We start from the raw sequence: 27559 nt of genomic DNA, 5'->3' as shown, positions 1-27559 counted from the left end.
TCTGTTCTGTTCTGTTCTGAATTGTCCAACAAATAATTCATTTCACTAAAAAATATATTTTTTAGCACCTACTCTCTTTTTTCCAACGTGCACAACCAAACTTGGAAACTGATAACATGACAAAACGTTAATTAAGAAAAGTTATTTGACCTAAGTGAGTGAATATACAATACACATATTACAGTTGACTTTATAAAATGGTTGTCTTCAGGCACATTTTTCTTAAATTAAGTCAGATTTGAAGTAGCTGTTGATTCCCCTTCAGTGGATTGTGTCTTTTGGTTTTCATATAGTCAGTGATGGTAAATGCCAACAAACATTTTCTGCAAATTACATATTCTTCATGAATTTTTCTTGATAATTAGAAATTAAGTATTTAACACTTCAATGAATATGGACTTTTGTCTTTTGGAGCTCACCATTGTCTAGAGAGTTTATTGCAAAATACTAAAGGGCTACCAAACAATAAAATATAAATAAGTAGCTGCAGATTTCCATCATACAATAAATGACAAAACCACTGGAGGAAGGGTTCAGACTGTACTCTTTGTGACCTATGTGAGGACTGCTCTGCCTATAGTTGCCTGCCTATATTTCATGTAAATTTAACCTACAATTTTCCCCAGTTCACTCTAACTCTGGTACCCTAACCTGTGGCCTGGCAGCTTCCTGCCTCTTGCAGGCAATGGCATGGCCCAGGACATAACTGTCGGATCCTTTAAGTGGTTAGTGAGGGCAGTAAGTTTGAACATTTCTCAACCACCCACAGAGACTGGCAATAGTTTGCTGTTTTAGATGCACCTTTAATCACTCTGTATTCTGCCATTTCGAGAGAAGTGTGAGTCACACTGCATGTGGGTCGGGTTAGGAGAAGAGAGACAGGCTGTTGCTGGATGTCTTTCATTCTCATCGTATGTTGAAAAGAATCTTCTCGGCACACAAGTCTCACACACTACCTGATAAGCCAGGTACTGCAGAAGCTAAAAATGAAAAGTGGTACTCTACCAAACCGGTGCTGGATGATTTTAATGCAACCATCAATAACAATGCTTAATTTAGAAAATAAATCTCTGAAACAAATGCTACACCAGACAGGAGACCAAGACAATTGGTATAAACTTGGGCTTTCCAGGAAAACCACTTTACCTCCTATTTAGCACTATTATCATGGACCTTATTCAGCACAATTACTGTGGACTCTTCCAAGCCTTTTGATGTTCAGCCCCTGAAGACCGTTTCATTGGCTGGGGCAATAGCTTGTGTGATCCTTTGTTTCTTGGTCACAGAACCTCTGGGAGTTCAGATTATATCTCAGCCCGTGTGATGAAAATGTTCCTCTATGTATCAGGACTGTTGGTTACAGATGAGAGAAACTCAAGCTGAGCTAGCTTAAGCAAGAATAACAATAAAAACAGCAGCAGCAATAACAACAATGAATGATATTTACTGGAAAGCTATTGGTGCCGTTTGCAGAAATAAAGCTGAAAAGCCAAGCATGAGGAAACCACGAGTCAGAGTAGCTTCAGAGCTGTCAGGGACTGGAACCAAGAATCTAGTGCCACCAGGAGTGTGTGTGTTTGTGTCTCTCTCGCCTTCCCATTTTTGCATGTTTCTGTGTGTTGGGTTCATTTCCCCCAATGTGAACCAGCTCCTTACACATGGCTGGGGTTCTGACCTGTGACAGCTGCAGGTTCACATCTTCCCAACATTACTACCAAAGGAAATTACCTTCTTCTCAATTTAAATATCACAACTAAATCTCCTTTAAAGATAAAACACCTAATTATATTAAAAGTCAATGTTACCATTATCACTAAAATGACAATAAACATCCACTGTTCCAGTATCTTGGAAATCACAGGTGCTCATCATTATAGAACCTCAGAGGTTCTATTTCCTTCAAGTGTTATGGAAGGAGTGAAATGAGATAATAAACTAAGTGAGGTACAACTAAACAGGTCTCCAGAACCAGCATTCAGAGACTGAACTGGTTTCTAGCCATTCTCGTTGAACTTTAGTAGGTATTTTTTTAACTTTTTATTTTACATTGGAGTATAGTTGATTAACAATGTTGTGCTAGCTTCAGGTGTACAGCAAAGTGATTCAGCCACACACATACATGCATCCATTCTTTCTCCAACTCCCCTTTCATCTAGGCTGCCATATAATATTGAGCAGAGTTCCCTGTGCTACACAGTAAGTCCCTGCTGGCCATCCATTCCAAATATAGCAGTGTATACATGTCAATCCCCAAATCCCCAACTATCCCCCCAACTCTTTGTCCTGGTAACCATAAGTTCATTCTCTAAGTCTGTTGAGTCTGTTTCTGTTTTGTAAATAAGTTCATTTGAATCATTTTTTTAGATTCTGCATATAAGCAGTATCATACGACATTTCTCTTTCTCTGACTTACTTCACTCAGTATGACAGTCTCTAGGTCCATCCATGTTGCTGGAAATGGCATTATTTCATTCTTTTTAATTGCTGGGTAATATTCCATTGTATATATGTGCCACATCTTCTTTATCCTTTCCTCTGTCGATGGAAATTTAGGTTGCTTCCATGTCTTGGCTATTGTAAACAGTGCTGCAATGAACATTGGGGTGCATGTATCCTTTCGAACCATGTTTTTCTCTGGATATATGCCCAGGAGTGGGATTGCTGGATCATATGGTAGTTCTATTTTTAGTTTTTTAAGGAACCTGTATACTGTTCTCCGCAGTGGCTATACCAATTTACATTCCCACCAACAGTGTAGAAGGGTTCCCTTCTCTCCACATCCTCTCCAGCATTTATTGTTTGGGGATTTTTTGATGACAGCCATTCTGATTGGTGTGAGGTGATATCGCATTGTAGTTTTGATTTCCATTTCTCTAATAATTAGCGATGTTGAACATCTTTTCATTTGTCTCATGGCCATCTGTATGTCTTCTCTGGAGAAATGTCTGCTTAGGTTTTCTGCCCATTTTTTGATCGGGTTGTTTGTTTTGATGACATTAAGCTGCATGTGTTGTTTGTAAATTTTGGAGACTAATGCCTTTTCAGTCGCTTCATTTACAAATATTTTCTCCCATTCTGTGGGTTGTCTTTTCATTTTGTTTATCGTTTCCTTTGCTATGCAAAAGCTTTTAAGTTTAGTTAGGTCCTGTTTGTTTATTTTTGTTTTTATTTCCATTACTCTAGGAGACAGCTCAAAAATGATATTGCTGTGGTTTATGTCAGACAGTGCTCTGCCTATGTTTTCCTCTAAGAGTTTTACACTGTCTGGCCTTACATTTAGGTCTTTAATCCATTTTGAGTTTATTTTTGTGTATGGTGTTAAAGAATGTTCTAATTTCATTTTTTTACATGTACCTGTCCAGTTTTCCCAGCACTATTTATTGAAGAGAGTGTCTTTCCTCCATTGTATAGTCTTGCCTGCTTTGTCATAGATTAATTGACCATAGATGTGAGGGTTTATTTCTGGGCTTTCTCTCCTGTTCCACTGATCTACATTTCTATTTTTGTACCAGTGCCATACGGATTTGATGACTATAGCTTTGTAATATAGTCTGAAGTCTGGGAGCCTGATTCCTCAAGCTCCATTATTCTTTTTCAAGATTGCTTTGGCTATTTGGGGTACTTTGTGTCTTCATACAAATTAAACATTTTTTCTGTTCTAGTTCTGTGAAAGATGCCATTGGTAATTTGATAGGGATTGCATTGAATCTGTACACTGCTTTGGTAGTATAGTCATTTTGACAATATTAATTCTTCCAATCCAAGAACGTGGTATCTTTTTCCATTTGTTTGTGTCATCTTTGATTTCTTTCACCAATGTCTTATAGTTCTCGAAGTATAGGTCTTTTTGTCTCCTTAAGTAGGTTTATTCCTAGGTATTTTATTCTTTTTGATGCAGTGGTAAATGGGATTGTTTCTTGAATTTCTCTTTCTGATCTTTCATTGTTAGTGTATAGAAATGTGACAAATTTCTATGTATTAATTTTGTAACCTGCAAATTTACCAAATTTACTGATGAGCTCTAGTAGTTTTCTGGTAGCATCTTTAGAATGTTTGTGTATAACATGATGTCATCTGCAAACAGTGACAGTTTAACTTTTTCTTTTCCAATTTGGATTCCTTTTATTTATTTTTCTTCTGTGATTTCTGTGGCTAGGACTTCCAAAACTATGTTGAATAAAAGTGGCAAGAGTGGACATCCTCTTCTTGTTCCTGATCTTAGAGGAAATGCTTTCAGCATTTCACCACTGAGTATGATGTTAGCTGTAAGTTTGTCATATATGGCCTTTATGTAGCATTCTTCTTTGTCTCTTATAACAGTCTTTATTTTAATGTCTATTTTGTCTGATATGAGTATTGAGACTCCATCTTTCTTTTGATTTCCATTTGCATGGAATATGTTTTTCCATTCTCTCACTTTCAGTCTGTATGTGTCCCTAGGTCTGAAGTGGTTCTCTTGTAAGCAGCATATATAAGGGTCTTGTTTTTGTATCCATTCATCCATTCTATGTTTTCTGGTTGGAGCATTTAATCCATTTACATTTAAGGTAATTATCGATATGTATGTTTTTATTGCCATTTTCTTAATTGTTTTGGGTTTGTTTTTGTAGGTCTTTTTTCTTCCCTTCCTCTCTTGTTCTCTTCTCTTGTGGTTTGATGACCATCTTTAGTGCTGTGTTTGGGTTGCTTTTTCATTTTTGTGTGTGTATCTATTGTAGCTTTTGCGTTTGCTGTTCCCATGAGGTTTTGACATAGCAGTCTATGTATTACAAGGTTGTTTTAGGTTTCTGGTCTCTTTCCTGTCCAGAGAAGTTCCTTTAGCATTTGTTGCAAAACTGGTCTGGTGGTGCTGAATTCTCTCAGATTTTGCTTGTTTGTAAAGCTTTTGATTTCTCTGTCAAATCTAAATGAGAACCTTGCTGGGTAGAGTATTTTTGGTTGTAGTTTCTTCCCTTTCATCACTTTGAATATATCCTGCCACTTCCTTCTGGCCTGCAGAAGTTTCTGCTGAGACATCAGGTGACAACCTTATGGGAGCTCCCTTGTATGTTATTTGTTGCTTTTCCCTTTTTGCTTTTAATATTTTTTCTTTGTCTCTAATTTTTACCAATTTGATTATTATGTGTCTCAGTGTGTTCCTCCCTGGGTTTATCCTGCCAGGGATTCTCTGTGCTTCCTGGACTTCCTGTTTCCTTTCCCATGTTAGGGAAGTTTTCAGCAATTATCTCTTCAAATATTTTCTCAGATCCTTTCTCTCTATATTCTCTTTCTGGGAGCCCTATAATGAGGATGTTTGTGCATTAAATGTTGTCCCAGAAATCTCTTAGACTGTCTTCATTTCTTTTCATTCTTTTTTCTTTATTCTGTTCCATGGCAGTGATTTCCACATTTCTGTCTTCCAGGTCACTTATCTGTTCTTCTGCCTCAGTTATTCTGCTATTGATTCCTTCTAGTGTATTTTTCATTTCAGTTAATGTATCGTTCATCTCTGTTTGTTCTTTAGTTCTTCTAGGTCTTTGTTAAACATTTCTTGCATCTTCTTGACCCTTACCTCCATTCTTTCTCCAAGATCCTGAATCATCTTCACTTTTATTATTCTGAATTCTTTTTCTGGAAAGTTGCATGTCTTCATTCACTTAGTTGTTTTTTCTGGGGTTTTATCTTGTTCCTTCATCTGGGACATATTCCTCTCTATTTAATTTTATCTAACTTTCTGTGATTGTGGTTTCCATTCCACATGATGCAGGATTGTAGTTCGTCTTGCTTCTGCTCTCTGCCCTCTGGTGGATGAGGCTATCTAAGAGGCTTGGGCAAGCTTCCTAATGGGTGGGACTTGTGGTGGGTGGAGCTGGGTCTTGTCCCTCTGGGGGGCAGGACTGTACTCAGTATAACTTTAATCCACTTGTCTGCTGATGGGTGGGGCTGTGTTGCCACCCTGTTGGTTGTTTGGCCTGAGGCAACCCAGCACTGGAGCCTACAGGCTGTTTGGTGGGGCTAATGGTGGCCTCTGGGAGGGCTCATGCCAATGAATACTTCCCAGAACCGCTGTCAGTGTCTTTGAGCCACAGCTGCCACCCCCCCCCACCCCACCTCTGCAGGAGACACTCCAATAATACCAGGTAGGTCTGGCCTAGTCTCTCATGGGGTCACTGCTTTTTTCCCCATGGTCCTGGTGCACACAAGAGTTTGTGTGCACCCCCCAAGTGTGGAGTTTCTGTTTCCCCCAGTCCCATGGAAGTCCTGTGATCAAACACTGCTGGCTTTCAAAGTCAGATTCTCTGGGGACTCCTCCTCCCATTGCTGGACCCCCAGGCTGGGAAGCCTGAAGTGGGCTCAGAACTTTCACTCCTGTATAATTGTTTTCCAGTTTGTGGGTTGCCCACCCAGTGAGTATGGGATTTGATTTTATTGTGATTGCGCCCCTCCTACAAACTCACTGTGGCTTCTTTTTTGTCTTTGGGTGTAGGGTATATTTTTTTTGGTGGGTTCCAGTGGTTTTTTTTGTTGATGGTTGTTCATCACAACACAACAGCTAGTTGTGATTTTGGTGTTTTCATAAGAAGGGGGTGAGCTCACGTCCTTCTACTCCACCATCTTGAGCTAATCCAATCCCCAACTTAGACAGGTATTAAAAGCAGAAAAGATAATGATGATCCAGGACAGGCATAAAGCTGATTTGTTTTTATATTCTTTGTCTTTCTAAGAAATATATATATATATACATACATATGTGTGTATATTTTTTAATGAATTTTGTGCTCTGTAGGATTTTATTGCTGTATTAAACATTAATTCTAACCTACACTTTTACTAAACAAATACTTTCTTCATAGGCAAAAGCAATTTATGCACTGGAAAAAGAATAAAGAAGGCTATTAAGACAGCAAAAGAAAAAGCATGTTTTAGGCTTTCAGGCCAATTGAATCATATAATCTAATCTATTTTTAAGCCTAGTTTCCTGTTTCCCATTCAAACAACACTACTAAATTACTCCCTTTCCCTATCTGTTCTATAAAGCATATATGTTCCAGATATATGGTACTTTTAACGATCTAGGCAGAAATTATGTCAACAGGAAAGCACTGGCTGATTTCCTAGTAAAGATTAAAACACACACAGAGGTTTTCTTAAATTTGCAGTCCTCTTTCCCAAATAATTCATTTGTATGAGAAAAGTATTTGACCTTAATTAGTTATGTTGATAAAACCTTGTTCTTTCAAGTTGAATTAAAGCTCTGTGAAGTTCAAGGCTACTCTGGAAAATGCACAGATATTCTCAAGGAGCAATTATATATAAAGCAAAAGTGGTTTTTAATAATAAATTATAATTGTAGTGAAATTTTTTTACAAATCTGAGCACAATTTCTTTATTTCATCATATTCACAAATACAGTGTCACTATTTATGACACCTTGGCTCTGAATCCTGCTGCTACCACTTAGTAGGTGAGTAACCTTGGGCAAGTTAGTTAATCTCTAACAATTTCCTCCTCTGAATAAAAGAAGCAATATTAGCTTCTTTAGAGAGTTTTTACAAAGAAGAAATAAGGTGATATAGGGACAAGCAATTAACATAGAGCCTGGCATGAATTAATGTTCAATAAATTGCTTTGTTTTTAGGTTTTGTTGTAGGTGGAAGTCTATAGCTTGATATATATATATATATATATATATATATATATATATATATATATATATATCAAGATTTTATGTAAAGTAAGTCCTTATAGCATAAGAGGAATCAGCTCTTCCTCATTCTTAGAGATAAGAGGGTTGTGGGACCCTAAAGGGCTATGATGGTATAACGATTAAAAGAACAACAAAGTTTATCAAAGAAACGGAATAACTCCCTAAACCTTTTCAATTTTATCCATACTCCAAATATTTTTCTGTTTAGAAGGGAGCATAATTTGAGTTTCAGAAGAATATGATAGGGTTACATAAAAATAGAAATTATCTCCTGGAACTACATAACCTGCTTCTCTGTTTCAATTTGCTTTGGATGGTTCATTCATCTAGCTAGTTCATTAGCTGAAATTGCTAATTATTTTCATCCCTGTGATGGACAGTGGCCCACAGGAGTCCATCAGTGATACAGTGGTATCATTGTGTTGAAAGGAATTATAAGGTAATTAATCATATCTACCTGCTCTATGGTTCCTGCTTTTGGTTTGTAGGTACTATATTTAAATTCTAGCTCTTTCTTTCTGCTTGGATGGTAAACTCATGGCAAGGACTGAATGTAACTCACCTTTGACTCTTCAACAAGTAGACCAGTTCCTAGAATATGGATTTAGGTATGTGGTTGTTGATCTAACCTTATAGCATGTCTGAGTTCTCCTTTTCTTTTTTCTTGTGTCACCAGGCTTTTGTGTTGGTGTAGTCAAATACGGCATGAAGACAACGCTAAACCCAATACTATGGAGGACAATTTTTAATCAGCTTACAGAGATTTGGCGTATATCATTCTTCCCTTCCCTCCCCCCACCTAATGGCATATAAGGACTTCAATGGTTAAAATATAGCCTTCAGTTGGCCCCTCAGCCACCAGAGAATTGGATTGTATCTCTTATAAGCAAGGAAGCTGTCCATGTGGGAAGCATCACTCCCATGGGATATTTGTATGACTGTTCAAATTTAAACAATATATCTGGGGAAAAGAAAGAATGTGGGAAAAATATAATAAGATTTTCTTATGTGTTTGTATAATTTCTACTTTTTGGCCAAAAGGAGTAATACATAACAATGGTTTCACGTTTTTCAGCACTTGGTCCCAAGCCAAGTTGAAAAATATCTCCTCTCCCTCTGAGGATCATCTGAGGCTTTAGTGTCTCCTTTTTGTTGTGAGAACCACATCCCAGGATGTTTCCCTTGTTTTGAAATGAGAGAGTGGACGTGCAGACCTGAGCGCAGTGGCCTGGTCATTAACACTCACCAGCTGTCTCAAGACATGGGATCCCAAAATAAAAGTGATGTGAAACATCCCAGGCCTAAAAGTCACTCTACTAACACCAGGGCATGAGAGAGGAAAGAACTCTCTGTGACTCCAAACTGTAGCTTACGTGCCAGGGGAAGAACACTTTTCCTGGTGGTATTGCTACAAAACAGGTGTGGGGAGAACACAGGCTCTGCCTGACCATCAGCAGTCTCCAGAGACCCAGGTGTGGGGAGCAGATGCGGGGGCTGGGTGATTTCATTGCACTTCTAAACAGCATGTGATCTTTGCAGGCACTTTGTCTGTGTTTTGCCCTTTGACTCATTATCAGCCAGAGTCTGAGACCGGAAGGAGAATCTACTTCAGACAAAAGTATTTTGTTCCATTATTATTTTCCCATCCAAATTTAGGTCAAGAGATAGGTTAATGTTCTATGAGAACCAAAACAAATCTAGATTGGTTGTTAGAGTGGTTGAGGTAAACAGACTAACTGTATCCTTGTCAGGATAATTTTATTGTATGTATTAAACCGCTTTGTTCTTTAGGAAAAGACTAAAGCATTCGATGTGCAACAAGATTTGAAATATTCTACCTCCAGTTGTCCAAATCTAGGGTATATATATAAATAGGGACCTAACACCAGTGTTTTTTTTAAATCGATTCTTATCTAAATTAAAATTGAATAAAATCAAGTTCATTCTGGACCAGGTTGGAATTAGAGGTGAGTCTAGAAGCTGAGGCATCTCTGAGATATAAAATTTCAAAAATCATTGGATTATTTGATTGTTAACATGCCTGGTCTTGGTATAATACATATGTAAGTATATTTCCACTTTAAAAATTAAGGGAGGCAGGGTAGTGAGTGTCATGAAAAGATCATGAGTTTAGGAATCAAAAGTGGGTTTGAATCCCAGCTGTGCTACCAGCTGTAGTATGTGACGTTAATCAAGTAATTTTATTTTCCCCAAGCCAAAACCTCTGAGTCGGCAAAATTAGGGCAATACCTACTTCGTGGAGTTGCAAAAAGTAAATGATAATGTATATGTGAAAGGCCTATTGTGTCATATATATATAATATATATATCATGTTATATATTATATATGTTATATATTATGTATATACATACATATGTTAGCAGTCTGATTAATGTCCATTTCCTTCCTTACTAGGACATCTAGATATTCAAGATATTAAACATTCCTCAAATATTAGCGCCTACTTTCTATACCTTAAATTGTGTGAATTATAGTTTTCATTAGGCCAGCTATCTAATATTGTGGAATTTCATTCTAGTGAGTCCACCATTGATTCACTCAGACTTAAAAGAAAAAAATCGACAGTATTACAGGAGGAAGTTATCCTTCGAAATGAGTGATACTTTCTAAGTGAAAACTAACTGATATTTAGAGACCCTAAATATTGCAAAGATTATGGTGTCCCATCCTCCTTATCCTTTATTCATTTGTCATTTAACACATACTTATTGATTACCTACAATTGTCAGGCACTGACAGAAAAGTGATCCCAAATGATAATAACCTCTACTTATAAGAAGTTTATATATTAGTGCAAGAGATAATATAATAAATATTATATCAAAGGTGATGTGTGCTTTGGAGAAAAATAGAGAGTAGAGTAATAGAGATGGGATGCTGGGGCAAGGGATAAGGTTCAAAATTGTAAACAAGACTCTCCATATACTTGTCAATGTGAGAGGTGCAGAAAGCAAGGAGGTGAGAGAGTAAGCCAAGTAAACACTGAGGGGAGAGTCTCAGGCAAAGGGAATGGCCAATGCAAAGGCCCTGAGGTAGGGGTGGACCAGCTGTGTTTGAGGAAAAAAAAGGAGGTCAGTATGGCTAGAGTGGAGTGAGAGAGAAAAAGAGCAGTAAGAGATGAACTCAAGGATGTGATAAGGACCAGATCTTATTTGACCTTGTAGTTCATTGTAAGGAATTGGATTTTATTGTGAGTGAAATGTGGAGTCATTGCAGAGTTTTGAGCAGAAGAGTAACATAAACAAGACTACTCTGGCTGCTGTGCTAAAAATAGATTGTAAAGCAGTCGAAGTGGAGGCTGAGAGATGGGTTGGAAAGCTATTGCAGTAATTCGTATGAGAGATGATAATGGATTGAACCAGGGCAGGAACAGTAGAGTAATGAGAGAGGGTTGGGCTCTGGGCATATGTTACAGGAGCCTACAGGACTTCATGACAGGTTGGAAATGACAAGTCAAGAATACTTTCAATGTTTTTAGCCTGATCATCTGAAAAGGTATGGAGCTGCCATCAACAGATAAACAAGACTATGGCAGAGGAGATCTGGAGGTGGGAAAAAAATTGAGGCACCTTTGAGATTTTTATTAGACATCCAAGTAGAATTGCGAGATAAACAGCTGAATACAGGTCTGGAATTCAGAGAGGAGGTCCAGGCTAGAGATATAAATTTGAGCATTGTCACCAAAGAGATGGTCACCGAACTCAGATGGTCCACAACAGCACATCCCATGATTTTGTGGAATTTAAATATAACTTGATTAGCAACCACTGTCGCATCAGGTTAGCCTTAAAATGATGCAGCAATTCTTTTTACACAATGGAATCTTTTGGACTCCACTTAAAATGTGGACATTTTACTTGTATTTAAAACTGTAAACCTAGATGATATCAATAAGGAAGTGAGTGTAGATAAGAAAAAGGATTGACCAATGTCGGGGCACTCCAACATTAAAAGATTAGAAGATTCAGGAGAAGTGGGAAGAGCTAAGACAGGCAAACAGCCAGCTAGGGGGAAGGAAAAACCAAGAGAATGTGGTGTCCTGAAAGCCAAGCACAAAAGATGGTTTCAAAAGAAAAGAGTGATCTGTGTGAAATGATGTTCACAGGGCAAACAAAACGAGGCCTGAGAATAAGAACTGGATTTAGCAACATGGAGGCCATTGGCAACTTTTCAAAAGCACCATAAAAAATTCAAAGTAAAAAAAAAATCATAATATAAGTTAAGGAAGACCCACAAAATTCTGCTTTCGATATTAAGATTACTTTGATTTCTTTTTTAAAGTATCAGAGTCTTTTAAAAATGGGCAATGTGTACTCCATTTTTTAGTAGCTAAGGAAGATATAGATATACTCAGTCTGTGTTTTACATAATCAATCACCGGAATGATTAACCCAACAAAATTACTCATCAAACCGAATTAAAATGTGAAGTGTAGACTTTACATCAGTCTTATCTATATCAACTTTATCTACACAAAAGCCCTTAGTAGTTACAACTAATGGTAATTTCAAATACATGTTTAACAAAAATTCTGAATATATGAGGAATGTATTTCCAGACCTCGGGCGATGGTCCACTCCTTTTTGAACACTGGGTACAACAACCTCAAATATTAAAATATAAATTACATGTTGCAGTTTAGTAGAAATCAATTTGGCCTTTAATGAGTACATACTTATAGTGCCATCTACTGTTTGGTAGTAAGATCATAACATACTAGTGAATTAGGATAAAGAAATAAAATACAGGTATCTTCTTATTATCAGCAACTCCTTTCTGGAAATCAGACATTTTGTGCGATAACTCTAACCTGAAGAAAACATCCCATTATTTCCATGAGGAAAAATTACAACTAACACATTACACAACAAGGCAAAATCCTTACCAATTTTATAAAACGTAACAAAAGCTCACCAAAGCAAATATGTGTGTGTGTGTGTGTGTATATATATATATATATATATATATATATATATATATATGAATGCGTACATATGTATGAAAAAACTATGTCAGGATGTAAATGCTTAAAACATTACTTTCTGATTATCAAACAATTGATATGGTTATTTCATAAACAACTGTTTTATATCCAGTAACATTAGTTGCCCATTGACATACTTTTCAAAAATCTACAAGTAATTTCAATTTTCTTTGAAATGTAACTCAGGTTTTCTTCTAATCATTTGTTTAGCATGTTATATTTACCATAGAATTATCTCTAGGGTATATTGTTAAATGGAAAAGTAGAGAAAATTTTGTAAAATCTATCATTTATCTAAGAAAGGGGGGAGGCTATTATATATTATAAACAATGTTTAAAATATATATATAAATGTATATATATAACATATATGTATATAACATATGTGTTATTTTTAAAACAGGCAGATAAATTATTAAAAAATTAAAAGCAGTATCTTGTATAAGGAGGAAGAGATTAGAGCAGAGGGAACAGTAATAGAAGCAAAGCTTCCTTAAATATACTTTGTTTAGTAGATTCAACCACATAATTATAAAGCACTATTAAATATGAAAAGGAATTCCAATAAATAAGGTGAAAGGAATGAAAAATTATATTGAGTTTTAGTAGTGTGAATAAAAAATATTCTTATAAAAACATTCTAATGAGGGATAAATACATTCTATGAAGTTGAAGTATAAAAAACCAAAAGTCATTTTTAACGGGAAAACATGAAAAAGGGGAGAGTTTGCGGCGGAGGGGCCGTCTGTCTGTACACTCTGGCACACTGAAAAGACTAAGGACCACATTTCTGTAGCTAATGTGTGTTACACAGACTCTTCTCATCTTTAACAGACCTGGGTTCAATATTATCATTTAACAGCAAATATTCATGGGCCTTAACAAAATTTTATACTCAACATCTTCTCTCCTTATTTTTACTCCCGTTGGAATCAACACAAAAGTATTTTATTCACTTGATAAGATTAACTTATAGACTCCACTAGGATATAGGTCTTCGTGTTTTTATGATGGTGTTTTATGATGTGTTTTTATGTGGTGGATGTTTACTGTTTTGTTTTCTTTTCTCTGTGCTTGAAGCACTCTGCATCTATAAGGAAATCAAGTTGTCATCTTCACCTGTCAACACTTTAATTCTTCTACAGAATAACTTATAGAATGGTAAATAGTAAAATTTAAAGGTAAGGTTAGTAAAATCAAATGAAGAAATTACAGTGCTTCCTCCCTTCCTTTCCTCTATCTTTCTATTTGTTCAGTCACTCAGCAAATATTTACTGAATTCCTGCTACCTGCAGGCTCTGAGTATACAATGGTAAGCAAACGTTGGCCTCACGAAGCTGAGGGTGAATCATAGGAACAGGAACAGCAAGGAGGAAACAGAGACAAAAGTATAAGGGGAAGGTCCTGGTCATTTTTATTTCATTTTTACTTCAGCCAGCTCTTCTTCAGCCCACATCAATACTCTATTGTGTTAAAGAAATTTGAGCTCTCAAACTCACCTGTGTCCTCTCAGTAGGGAAAGAGAAAGAGGACTGGAGGAGGACCTGGGGAAGAGAAAGGTAGTGATGACAGTGAAATGAGAAAACGTGTTGCATCTGATTGCTGGACTGTCCCATCCCATCCCTCTGTAGGGGCTCATTCTAAAAGGCCACGTCCTCCTTGAAGTCTTTCCTGATGCTCTGAACTGGAGGTAATTTGTTTCCCCTTTAAATACCAAGCTCTATTATTTATCATTTGGTACTCACATTTCTCCACCCACCTTCTGTTAACTCTCCTTGTGTAGCACCCTTAAATAATTCCTTAAGGACAAAAGCTGTCTCTTAATCATTCTAGTGTCTTCTACATAATAAGAACTTAATAAATGTTGATCAGATTGAACCTTAAAAAGTCACAATGCATCTGCCTACAACCAAATGTTACACAAATCAAACTGACTTTTTTTTTTTTTTACAACCTATTGCCTTTTAAAAGCTTGGAATATAAATGCACTCAATTCAAAATTCTGTGTGCGCGTGTGCACATACACATAATACAATCATTTATATTTTATACAACTATATACATTTCATATGATGAAATGTAATCTATAAACTATTCTATCATAGTACCCAAAGGATCACTTTAAATTTAAAAAATCACTTCTTGAGTGCTCTCAAACAGATCCCATTGAATGAAATAAAATCCTTTTCCAGGTTGCTAAGCCATCTTTCATCTTCAATTCATAAACTTTTATGAGAAAAATAAAAATTGTGATAAAAATTCTTTGGTTAGCTGAAACCTAGTAGGAGATAGCCACCCCCCCACCTTCACAAATGGTGTGAGGCATACAAAAGAGTACCTGTATTTGAAAGATCAAATCAAGAGCAGACAAAAAGATAGAAAACTGAACAATATTAGAAAATCTGTTATACCATCCAGAAGTTTAATATATGCAATAGTCACATTTTCTGGTCATCTCTGAGAAAGGCTTCTTAGCAAATATTTTGCCAACAATGTCTGTGAATTAAGGTTAGCAAAAACTCAAAGGAAAGTGGCAGGTTGCCATGTAGGTAGTCAGGGAAATAGTCCAGACTATTACAACTGCCATAAAAGTGCTTAGTGCTAGAACCCAATGGGTTCAAAATGGATTTAGAATTTCAATCACAGTGACTCAGATACTGGCCATGTAGAACAGGACCCAAAATAAATACTTCCTGTAGGTGCTCCCTTGACTTACATCTGTAGTGAAGCAGTAAATATCTAGTCAAGCAGTACTACTGGTTAGGATTTTAAATTTTCATTAAAAGATTGCTACAGGGCTTCCCTGGTGGCGCAATGGTTGAGAGTCCGCCTACCGATGCAGGGGACACGGGTTCGTGCCCCGGTCCGGGAAGATCCCACATGCCGCGGAGCGGCTGGGCCCGTGAGCCACGGCCGCTAAGCCTGCGCGTGCAGAGCCTATGCTCCGCAACGGGAGAGGCCACAACAGTGAGAGGCCCGCGTACCGCAAAAAAAAAAAAAAAAAAAAAAAAGATTGCTACAAATAACTTATAACAGCGGTTTAGGATTTAGGTAATAAATTAAGGCAAACTAGGAGTTTATTTCATTCAGAGAGAAGGAATGATGAAGACATCCAAGAGTATCTGAGATTTGTAATATTTTCTGAGTACTGCAGGAGGAAAAATCCTGGATTAAGATTTTCAGGACTTTATTCTTAGGTAAACGAATTGACTTTTCTCTCTCATTTCACTCAATTCTGTCTTCTTTATGCAAAAATGAATGTTATTGCTGTGTCTTAGGAATTCAAGGCATTCTACTAAACAGTTTTTAAATGTAGAATCCTTAGTTGTCTTTGTACCACTTGAGTTTCTTCTGTATTAATCTGACCCTCTAGTAGCAAATAAAAGTAAGTCAATAGTAAACAGCCTCCCATGGTGGTGGTAGGATATGACATAATAAAATATAACTTCTATATATAAGTACATTTACATATAACTTATAAATATAAATAGCTTGGTAATTTGATTTAGGTAACATGTGAATTAAAATGACTCTTTCTATCAGCTTGTTAATCAGACTCTAAGAACTTTCTCATTTTTATACTGCTTAGATATCTTATATATGTCCTAAGTACACATTGAATTAAACTGTTTTCTATTTAAACTTTAAGCAAACAAGACTCCTAATTTGTCACCCTTTCTTATATTTGATAATCAGATAATTCACGCATATTTTTGTCAGGGGTTGTAAGAAAGGTATGATCTGCTATGGGATTAAATTCTATATTCCTCCAAGTTTATATTATTCTATGAATAATATAGGGAATGAATCAATTTTGCTCAATTTACTTTTTATTGTGTATCCCATAAAAGTGTTATAGCCAACCACATGAGAATTTTATGATATTCAAGATCTTGAGACTATGTGTCATAAAAAAAGAATATACAGACATGGTCATTAAACCCCAATCTTTGGAGTTTTGACCTTTATCCTGGAATTTTATAAGGACAACACAAAACACCTTTTGAAAACACTAATGTGATACTAAAATATATTAACTTTAAAAAATAGACAATAAAGATTGGTTTTGATGCATCTTTCTGGTATAATGATGAGCAATTATTAAAGTTATTAGGATTATTCATTATTTGCATATTCAATTAAAGAGGATATTTCATTATCATGGATCTAAGTAAGTCATGATTAAATAGATCAGGCAGAATAAACTTTTTCAAGTAATTCAATGCTTTTCTATGCCCCACCAACTTTGGAGATGCTTAAAACTTTGGAACAGTTATTTTATATCTATCCAAACACATGAGGCAACTTGTATTCAAATAGATTAAGAGACAACCAAGCTATCAACACTGGGTAAGTTAAGAGCCATAACAAAGTATTGAATTGCCATTAAAGTGGTGAAGCCAAAAATAAGGGCGAAAAGACCTAGATATTATGCCACTCACTAACATCTTGGAAAATTCAAGAGAAACTAAAAATCTAAAAATTATAATAGGAGCAAAACACGTCATTTAATAGCTAATTGCTGCCATTTGAGCTGATGAGCCTAAGAAGAAGGCAGAATCCCTCACAAAACATAATAAGCAACAAAAACTGGACTTCTTTTTAGAGAAGATCCCTCAAAATGCTGGTGTGATCATAAAGGTGAGTTTACCCCATCAACCTTTGCAGACGGAAAAAATTTCAAGAAAACATGTTACATTGTAATGCATAATAGAGTACTCACGCACTACTTGTCGCTTATACAAAGTTAATTCCCTACAAACAAAATCCTGATTATTCAAACCTCTACCTCCATGCCAGGGTGGGCATATTCCTAACTCAGGGGTGAATCTTGACCATCCAAGTCAGTAACGGCCGAGGGATATGTGAGGGGTTCTGCTTGGAGGCTTCTGGGAGAGGTTTCTTTGCTCTAAAAGGAAGAAACTGGTCGAGGCAGTCTCTCTCTACTTCTGGATGTTGGGTTTTAACTATGATGCCTAGGGGACTCCCTGGTGGTCCACTGGGTAATACTCCACACTCCCAATGCAGGCGGCCTGGGTAGATCCCTGGTCAGAGAACTAGATCCCACATGCACGACACAACTAAGAGTCCACATGCTGCAACTAAAAGATCCTGCATGCCACAACTAAAGATCCCACATGCTGCAACGAAGATCCCACATGTTGCAACTAAGACCTGGCGCAGCCGAAATAAATAAATAAATAAATAAATGAATATTTAATTATGATGCCTAGAACTGTTGCCCATGTTTTACAAAGAGAGGTCGTACAGCCCGTACTCCACAACAAGAGAAGCCACCGCAATGAGAAGTCCACGCACCGCAACAAGTAGCCCCCGCTCGCTGCAACTAGAGAAAGTCCGCACGCAGCAGCAAAGACCCAACACAACCAAAAATAAAAAAACAACAACAAACAAATAAATAAATTAATTTAAAAAAATAAACATCTTTATGATCTAAGCCACTTTGTATGGGGTTTTTTGTACTCACCAAAAGCATCCTGATACATAAAGCAACAAGAATTTGGGATCTTTCCCTGGCAGGTGGAGTAAACAACCATTTTGGGAGTGATGGAATTATGGAGAAGGGTCTTGTGAAATAGTTGGGGGTTGGGGAGGGACGGATGAGCAAAGGAATCAGCAAGCAGGACCCTAAGGAGGACATCCAGTGATGACTTCCACATGGCAGCAGTGGCTGGGAAATTTCGCGCTGAGTGCTCTAAAAACTCTGTACTGTGCCAAATAGTCAGTGAAACTCAGCAAATCTACAACCTTGTGTTATTGCTGCTTTGGGAAATAAAGGGAGAGAGTAGCTAACAAGTAATACTATGTCGTAGAGAAAGTACAGGAACCACCCCAACAAGTTAAGAATTTTAAAATCTGCTGATAGCCTGATCACCAGTAGAAATATACCCTACCATGCACATTTTTCAAGAAACTTGAATGGTAGATCTAGGAGCTTAAAAAAATTATTGTAAAATGAAAGTAGAAGAAATACTAAAAGATATTACATTAGTACATCAAAATATGCGTTTAAATATGTACACTATGTATTATATAATATTAGAATATTTATAAATAAATAATAGTGTGTAATATACTGTGTGTCATATAATATTTAATACATTATTTAACATTATTACCCAAGAGACGGGATCCCCTTTCCCAAACCCCTCTCAAAGGCTTTGCTCCCCTGCCCTGCTTCCCCTCCCCCACCATTGTCTTCTCAGCCATGGAAACCTTTCCCTAAGCCAGCTGCCTCAGAAGCCACAGTTCACCCCTGTGGAAATGGGGATTCCTTAGAACTAAAACCAGTTTACTGGAGACTTGGGAATGGGCTGAAGGTGCAACATTTTCTCCCTGGATTTTTACCAGTTTCACATGATTCCAACCATCACCTTGGCCACCAAGCCTTGACTGGTGTTGTCAATTGTCCTCCTTTCAGAGAGGGACTTTGCAGCTCTTTGGCTCAGTGGAAGCCTGAATGGAAGCTGTTTGTGTGTGTGTGTGTGTGTGTGTGTGAGAGAGAGAGAGAGAGAGAGAGAGAGATAGAGACAGAGACAGAGAAAGAGAGAGAGAGAGAGAGAGATCTCCATCCATTAGAATATACTACAAATGTCTGTTAGCATACCTTATTTAAATTCAAATCAAGGAACAATGTCCACTATACAGGGAGAGAAGCCAGGGATAAAGATGAAAATTTAATTTTAATTCATTCAGATGAAACTGTGAGCACAGATCAACTACAAAAAAAGAAGAATGTAAAGTGAAGAGGGGGGGAAAAAAAAGGCAAGTATAAAAAAGTGTCCAAATTTAAGATGGAAATATCTTGTTTCCAAAGCTGGTACTTCTGCCTTCTCTTTCTGGAAATCATCCAAAAGCAATGAGGAAAAAGAGAAACACAAACACTGAAGTTGTTTTTGGCAAAACTAGAAGACAGTTGAAAGTCCAAACCAGAAAATAGGTGGAAGGGCTTTCAAAAGCAATGAGAATCTAGCAGGCAAAGGCACCGCCCCCCAAAAAATAAAACCCACAGAGGGGAAAAAAAAAATGCTGCAGCTGTAGAGCCTCGAAAGATCCAGAATAAAAGTACAAGCAGAGGTGCACATCCTAAGGTACAAAATCTTATATCCCTGGTCTACAACGACAGGAAGAAGGAGCATGCTTCAACTGTAGGAATTCAGTTTGGTTCCAAATATTGGTGCAGGCAAAGCCAAATAAGGAATCACACAAAGGTGCCATTTTTAATGAAGTGGTTTGTCTCTGTAATAGTGGAAGAGAGACTTTCCCTTGTTAAACAAACAAACTTTGTGTTTGTCTATCCAACTATTCTGCCCCAAAGCCTTGGTCCTTCCTCACTCTCCCAAACTTCTGTAAAGAGCTAGAGGAAATGACCTGTTTCACTGATAAATTTTAAAAAGGAAATCTGTTTAGGAGCCACAAAAAGATACTAGAAAGAGAGTGAGAGGAGGGAGAAGAAGAAAGAAATGGGAAAAAGTCAACTGACAAGTGGGGGACACTCACTAGAATAATATTACCAAGGAATAATTTAAATTATCACCAGATATTTAATATAAATAAGAAAATCTTAAGTAAGCAGTTGCCTCATGAAACAAGAATATGGAGCAGAGATCTAGCAGCTCAACAAAGATTTTGTGAGGAAATGGAAAGAGAAAACAAGCAGGGAGAAATCAGAAGAGAAAACAGAAAATCATTCACAGAACAAAAGTGAGCTGGAGGAAGTGCAGGGGAAAATAGGTACTGGTGAAAACACAGTAAGAAGCATAGAAGATAAAAAGTAAGGTGAGCCCACAAAATGAAACAAAATGAAGAGTTAAAATGATGGGAGAACAATAATGGACATGGACAATAGTCAGACAGGCAACATACATACCATTGAAATTCCCATCTAAAATAAAACTTTGAGAACATAATATATATCTGAAGCTATATTATTCAAGAAAAAGGTCCTGAAATAACAGACATGAATCTTTTCAGGGAAATTTGATCCAGAGCAGTCAACATCATGAATAGCCAGATAAAGTTTGCAGATTTTAAATAATCTTTAGGAATGCAGACATATATAAAAGAAGAATGAATACCAGTCCTGCAAAAATATTTCAAAAATTAGTATAGGAAGGAACACTTCCCAACTCATTCCATGCAGCCAGTTTTACTCTGATACCAAAGCCAGATAAAGATATCACAAGAAAAGAAAACTAAAGACCAATATACCTTATGAATATAGAGTCACAACAGTCTTCAACAAAATGCTAGTATGTTGGTTTTCTCTGGCTACTGTAACAGATTACCCAAATTTGTTGCCTTAAAACAATAGAAATGTATTCTTTCAGAGTCCTGAAAGCCAAGGAATGTGGTCATTGTCACTCCAATCTCTTTCCCCATGGTCACATTGCTTTCTTTTATTCTGTCTTTAATTTCCTTCTGCCACCCTCTTAAAGGACATTTGTGATTGCATGTAGGGGCCGCTTAGATAACCCAAGATAATCTCCCCATCTCAAGATCCTTAACTTAATCTCATCTGCAAAGTCTTTGCCATATAAGGTAACAATCACAGGTTCCACCCAGTAATTATGACAAGCGTATCTTTTGGAAAGCCGTTATTTAGCCTACAACAACTAGGACCACAAGTCTAGCAACATGTAAAAAGGATTATACACCACAACCTAGTGAGATTTATCTTAGAAATGTAAGGTTGGTTTGACATCCCTCCCCCAAATCAATCAACATAATACACCATATTAATAGTATAAGGGACAAAAAACACATGATCATCTCTATAGATGAAGAAAAGGTATTTGAGGAAAATCCAGCACACTTTCATGATAAAAACACATAACAAACTAGGAACAGGAGGGGTCTTCCTTAACCCGATAATGGACATCTATGAAAAAGACACAGCTAACATCATACTTAATGATGAAAGAGTGAAATTGGGCTTCCCTGGTGGTGCAGTGGTTAAGAATCTGTCTGCCAATGCAGGGGATGTGGGTTCAAGCCGTGGTCTGGGAAGATCCCACATGTCACAGAGCAATTAAGCCCATGCATCACAACTACTGTGCCTGCACTCTAGAGCCTGTGAGCCACAACTACTCAGCCCACATGCCTAGAGCCTGTGCTCTGCAACAAGAGAAGCCACTGCAACAAGAAGCCAGCACAACACAACGAAGAGTAGCCCCCACTCACCACAACTAGAGAAGGCCCGCGCACAGCAACGAAGACCCAAGACAGCCAAAAACAAAATAAATAAAATAAATAAATAAATTTATAAAAAAAAAAGAGAGAGAAAGAGTAAAATCTTTCCCACTAAGATCAGAGGAGAATATTCACTCTCACCACTTCTATTCACTCTGGAGGTTCTAGCCAGGGCAATTAGTGAAGTAAAGAAAAGAAAAGTCACCAGATTGGAAAGGAAGTAGTAAAACTATTAGCAGATGACAGAATCATGTATTTAGAAAATCCAAAGGAATCCACTAAAAAACTATTAGAGCTAATAAATAAGTTCAATAAGTTTGCTTGAGGGTTAAAACTATGACTTTACTCTGAAGTTTCTACGTAATTCTTCTTTCAGGTGCTATAACCCTGTGCTGCTCTTCAAAAGGGAGAGCTCAGATGCAATTCAAGGAAATTTTCTTCTACTTGTTCCATCACACATGTTTTCATCACTGCTCACCAACCATCTCCTGCAGCTACAAAGTATAAAGAAGAAAAGCTAGGTCCATTGCATGGCCTACTCCACCCCTGTAGTAAATGTCAACATTCTGGGGTGCTTATGCAATGTCAAAAAATAAGAGTGAAACATCTGGTCTTGGCCATTATTGTCAGTCTATTTTAGCAGCTGCTGCCATAATCTGCATTTCAATCGGTCTTTGGTGGTGCATCTATGCAGCTCACCACTGTATTATTCTCTTTGTCATGACTATAAGAACAATGGGCTGGAAGCCTGGCTAAATCTGATACATACAAACTCTCTCTTTCCTGCTTCTGTTCTTCCTCTCTAGAGACACAAAAGACTTGGAGATGTCAAAGCCCTTCCTCTCCAGGTTACTGTCCAGTACACAGAAGATCACTTGGCTGTGCCCCCTATTATACTGTGAGTAAAACTCTATGTTGGTCTCTCAGGGTCCTCTGCCTACACGTACATCCTGTAGATGTTGTCCGTCCCTCCTATGCCATGCAATGGCAGGGGCCAGCTGAGGGGATCTTACCTTTTTCCCAGTCTCTGCCTAGGAAGAGGGCACTGGTCCTTTCTGTTTTATTTATTTATTTTTAATTTATTTTTAATTGAGATGTAATGGACATAAAACATTGTGTAAGCTTAAGGCGTACAACGTGTTGACTTGATACATTTATATATCACAATATGATCACCACCATAGCTTAGCCAGCACCTCTATCATGTCACGTGATTATAATTTCTTTTTTATGATTAGAATATTTAAGATCCAGTCCCTTAGCAATTTAAGCATATAATAGAGTATTATTGATTATAATCACTGTGCTGGGCATTAGATCTCCAGAACTTATTCATTTTCTAGGTGCAAGTTTGTACCATTTCATAGCATCTCCCCAATTCCCCCACCCAATCCTATCTGCTTTTAGAGTCTTCAAGCTTAGCTGGTGTTTTTGCTTCCCTCTCTGTACTGGTGGAGCCATTCTGGATGGAATAAAGTAGGTGAAAAAAAGAAGAAACTCTTGGATGCAGCTAGAGATTATCATACTAAGTGAAGTAAGTCAGAAAGAGAAAGACAAATACTGTATGATATCACTTATATGTAGAATCTAAAATACGACACAAATGAAACAGAAACAGAATCAGGGACATAGAGAATACACTGGTGGTTGCCAAGGGATGGGGGGTAGGAGAGGGATGGATTGGGAGTTTGGGATTAGCAGATGCAAACTAGTATATATAGAATGGATAAACAACAAGGTCCTACTGTATAGCACAGGGAACTATATTCAATTTCCTGTGATACACCATAATGGAAAAGAATATGAAAAAGAATGTATATATATGTATAGCTGAGTCACTTTGCTGTACAGCAGTGATTAACACAACATTGTAATTCAACTATACATCAATAAAAAATAAATTTAATACAAAGAGGAAACTCACATAGCACACTTAAAATACATACACGCAGGGCGGAGTCAAGTTGGCAGACTAGGAGGAGGCAGAATTCGCATCTCCGCACAACTAGGGCACATACCAGGCACCGGTGGGGGACCACTGACACCTAAGGGGATGGGAGGAACCCGCAGCGACTGGATAGGATGTGGGGTGTTGGGGGGAGTGAAGGGGGAGGAGAAGTGGAGGTGGGATGGGACTGGCGTCCCTGAGGGGTGGCTGGGGGAGGGGAAGGGATCCCACGCCTGAGGGGGGAAATTGGGGGACCATTGGGAAGGCTGAGGATTAAAAGGGAGCATGGCCAGGTTTCCTCTGCCCACTAGGGCCCCCAGGAGCCTGCTGAGATCCCTGGCCTGATCTTCTGCCCACTGAGACCCCGTCCAGTGACACAGGTCCTGAGGGAGTGGGAGGGAGGGAAAGTGGAGCAAAAGTAAAGGCTGGACCTACAGGACTGGCACCCCTGAGGGGCAGCTGGGGGAGGGGAGGAGTTCCTACACCCAGCAGTACCCACCCACTGTTAGGGGTCCAGCGGGTACCAGGGAGACCCTGAGGGAGACCCGGGGTGGGGTGCGGAAGAACAGAAGGGAACAAAGCCGGTGCTTTCCCTGTCCACTTAGGCACCAGGGAGTCTGTTGGTCTCTGGGGCCTAATCCTCTGCCCTCAGAGCCTCCCTCCTGCCACGCAGAGCCCAAGCCCCACCCCTACACCCCCAGCCAAGGCTCTACCTCTACACTCGGAGACCCCCTCTGAGACCCGCTCCAACCTTGCTGGGCCTAAACCCCACCCACACACCCTCACCCAGAGCCTTATCTCCAGACTCTGGAACTCTACACTCCAGAGGCCCCCCTTTGGATGTGCTGCCTCTCCCCTTCTGTGTAAGTCCTAAGCAAAGGCCCCACCCCATGCTTGAACGTCACCCTGCCTAGGCTCTGCCCACAGGCCTTTTCTGGCTGCAGGGATCCTGAGCCTGGGCCCCGCCCCATGCTCAAACATCACCCCCCACCTGCCAAGGTCCCACCCACCATAAACCCCACCCCTGCCTAAGTTCCACCCCCACATAAACTCCACCCCCCATAGCCAAAGCTTTTTCTTTTTTTCCTCTTTTAGATTGGGGCTCTGTTTTACCTTGTTGGTTCATTGTTGTTTATTCATTTATATTTTTTCTTTTTTCTAATAAATCTTTTATTTTTCTAGTTTTATTTTATTCTTTATACTTTGTTATTGTTCTGCTCCTTTTGGCTGGTTCCCCTTTTCTTTTTTCTGTTGTGGTTTTATTTTACCTTGTTGCAGTTGTTTCAATTATATTTTTATTTTTCCTAATATATTTTTTATCTTTCTAACTTTATTTTGTTTTTTATTCTTTGTTACTGTACTGCTCCTTTTATTCTTTTTTTTTTTTTTTTTTGCCACGCCACACGACTTGTGGGATCTTGGTTCTGAGGCCGGAGGTCGAGCCCAAGCTCTTGTGGTGGGAGCTCCAAGTCCAAACTGCTGGACTAACAGAGAACATCAGACCCCAGGGAATATTAATCAGAGTGAGGCCTCCCGGAGGTTCTCATCTTGGCACCAAGACTTGGCATTATCCAACTGCCTGAAAACTCCAGTGCTGGTTCCCTCAGGCCAAACAACCAGTAAGACAGGAATACAGCCCCACCCATCAAAAAAAAAAAAAAAAAGAAACAACAAAAAAATATGTTGCAGACAAAGGAGCAAGGTAAAACCTGCAGCACCAAATAAATGAAGATGAAACAGGCAACCTACCTGAAAAAGAATTCAGAATAATGATAGTAAAGATGATCCAAAATCTCAGAAACAGAATGGAGAAAAGACAAAAAACATTTAACAAGGATCTAGAAGAACCAAAGAGCAAACAAACAGTGATGAACAACACAATAACTGAAATTAAAAATACTCTAGAAAGAATCAATAGCAGAATAACTGAGGCAGAAGAACAGATAAGTGAGCTGGAAGATAAAAAGTTGGAAATAACTGCCAGGGAGCAGAATAAAGAAAAAAGAATGAAAAGAATTGAGGACAGTCTCAGAGACCTCTGGGACAACAGTAAACATGCCAACATTCAAATTATAAGGGCCTCAGAAGAAGAGCAAAAGAAAGAGTGTGAGAAAATATTTGAAGAGATTATAGTCAAAAACTTCCCTAACATGGGAAAGGAAATAGTCAGTCAATGCCAGAAGTGCAGAAAGTCCCATACAGGATAAACCCAAAGAGAAACAGGCTGAGACCCATTTTTTTTTTTTTTTTTTTTTGTGGTACACAGGCCTCTCACTGTTGTGGCCTCTCCCATTGTGGAGCACAGGCTCCGGATGCGCAGGCTCAGCGGCCATGGCTCACGGGCCCAGCCGCTCGGCGGCACGTGGGATCTTCCCAGACCAGGGCACGAACCCGTGTCCCCTACATCAGCAGGTGGACTCTCAACCACTGCACCACCAGGGAAGCCCATGAGACACATATTAATCAAACTGTCAAAAATTAAGTACGAAGAAAAAATATTAAAAGCAGCAAGGGAAAAGCAACAAATAACATACAAGGGAATCCCCATAAGGTTAACAGCTGATCTTTCAGCAGAAACTCTGCAAGCCAGAAGGGAGTGGCAGGATATATTTAAAGTGATGAAAGGGAAAAACCTACAACTAAGATTACTCTACCCGGCAAGGATCTCCTTCAGATTCAATGGAGAAGTCAAAAGCTTTACAGACAAGCAAAAGCTAAGAGAATTCAGCACCACCAAACCAGCTTTACAACAAATGCTAAAGGAACTTCTCTAAGCAGCAAGCACAAGAGAAGAAAAAGACCTACAAGAACAAACCCAAATCAATTAATAAAATGGTAATAGAAACATACATATTGATAATCTCCTTGAATGTAAATGGATTAAACGCTCCAAACAAAAGACACAGACTGGCTGAATGGATACAAAAACAAGACCCTTATATATGCTGTCTACAAGAAACCCACTTCAGACCTAGGGACACATACAGACTGAAAGTGAGGGGATGGAAAAAGATATTCCATGTGAATGGAAATCACAAGAAAGCTGGATAAAGTAGACTTTAAAATAAAGACCATTACAAGAGATAAGGAAGGACACTATATAATGATCAAGGGATCAATGCAGGAAGAAAACATAACAATTATAATTATTTATGCACCCAACATAGGAGCACCTCAATACATAAGGCAAATGCTAACAGCCATAAAAGGAGAAATCGACAGTAACACATTAATAGTAGGAGACTTTAAAACCCCACTTACATGAATAGACAGATCATCCAGACAGAAAGTACATAAGGAAACACAAGCTTTAAATGACACAATAGATCAGATAGACTTAATTGATATTTTTAGGACATTCCACCCAAAAGCGGAAGAATACACCTTCTTTGCAAGTGCACACAGAACGTTCTCCAGAATAGATCACATCTTGGGTCACAAATCAAACCTTGCAAAATTTAAAAAAATTGAAATCATCTCAAGCATCTTTTCCAACCAAAATGCTATGAGATTAGAAATCAATTACAGGAAAAAGACCGTGAAAAACACAAATACATGGAGGCTAAACAGTGCACTGCTAAATAACCAAGAGATCAGTGAAGAAATCAAAGATGAAATAAAAAACTACCTAGAAACAAATGACAATGAAAACAGAACATTCCAAAACCTATGGGATGCAGCAAAAGCAGTTCTAACAGGAAAGTG

At 38.2% G+C, this 27559-nt stretch overlaps 1 protein-coding gene across 1 annotated transcript in view; it reads right to left on the bottom strand.

Annotated features, from left to right (window-relative positions):
* LOC132597924 (sulfotransferase 1C4-like) overlaps window positions 1-27559 on the bottom strand; it is a 131281-nt gene that overhangs the window by 30346 nt on the left and 73376 nt on the right. The window contains exon 4 of the transcript XR_009565437.1: window positions 14193-14237. The gene's annotated coding sequence lies outside the window, so the exon portion shown is untranslated. The remainder of the gene's footprint in view (window positions 1-14192; window positions 14238-27559) is intronic.

The sequence above is a fragment of the Globicephala melas genome, chromosome 10, assembly GCF_963455315.2.
Source record: "Globicephala melas chromosome 10, mGloMel1.2, whole genome shotgun sequence".
NCBI classification, from domain to species: domain Eukaryota; kingdom Metazoa; phylum Chordata; class Mammalia; order Artiodactyla; family Delphinidae; genus Globicephala; species Globicephala melas.
The sequence above is the reverse complement of the archived record's forward strand: the minus strand, read 5'-3'. Positions and strand labels throughout refer to the sequence as shown.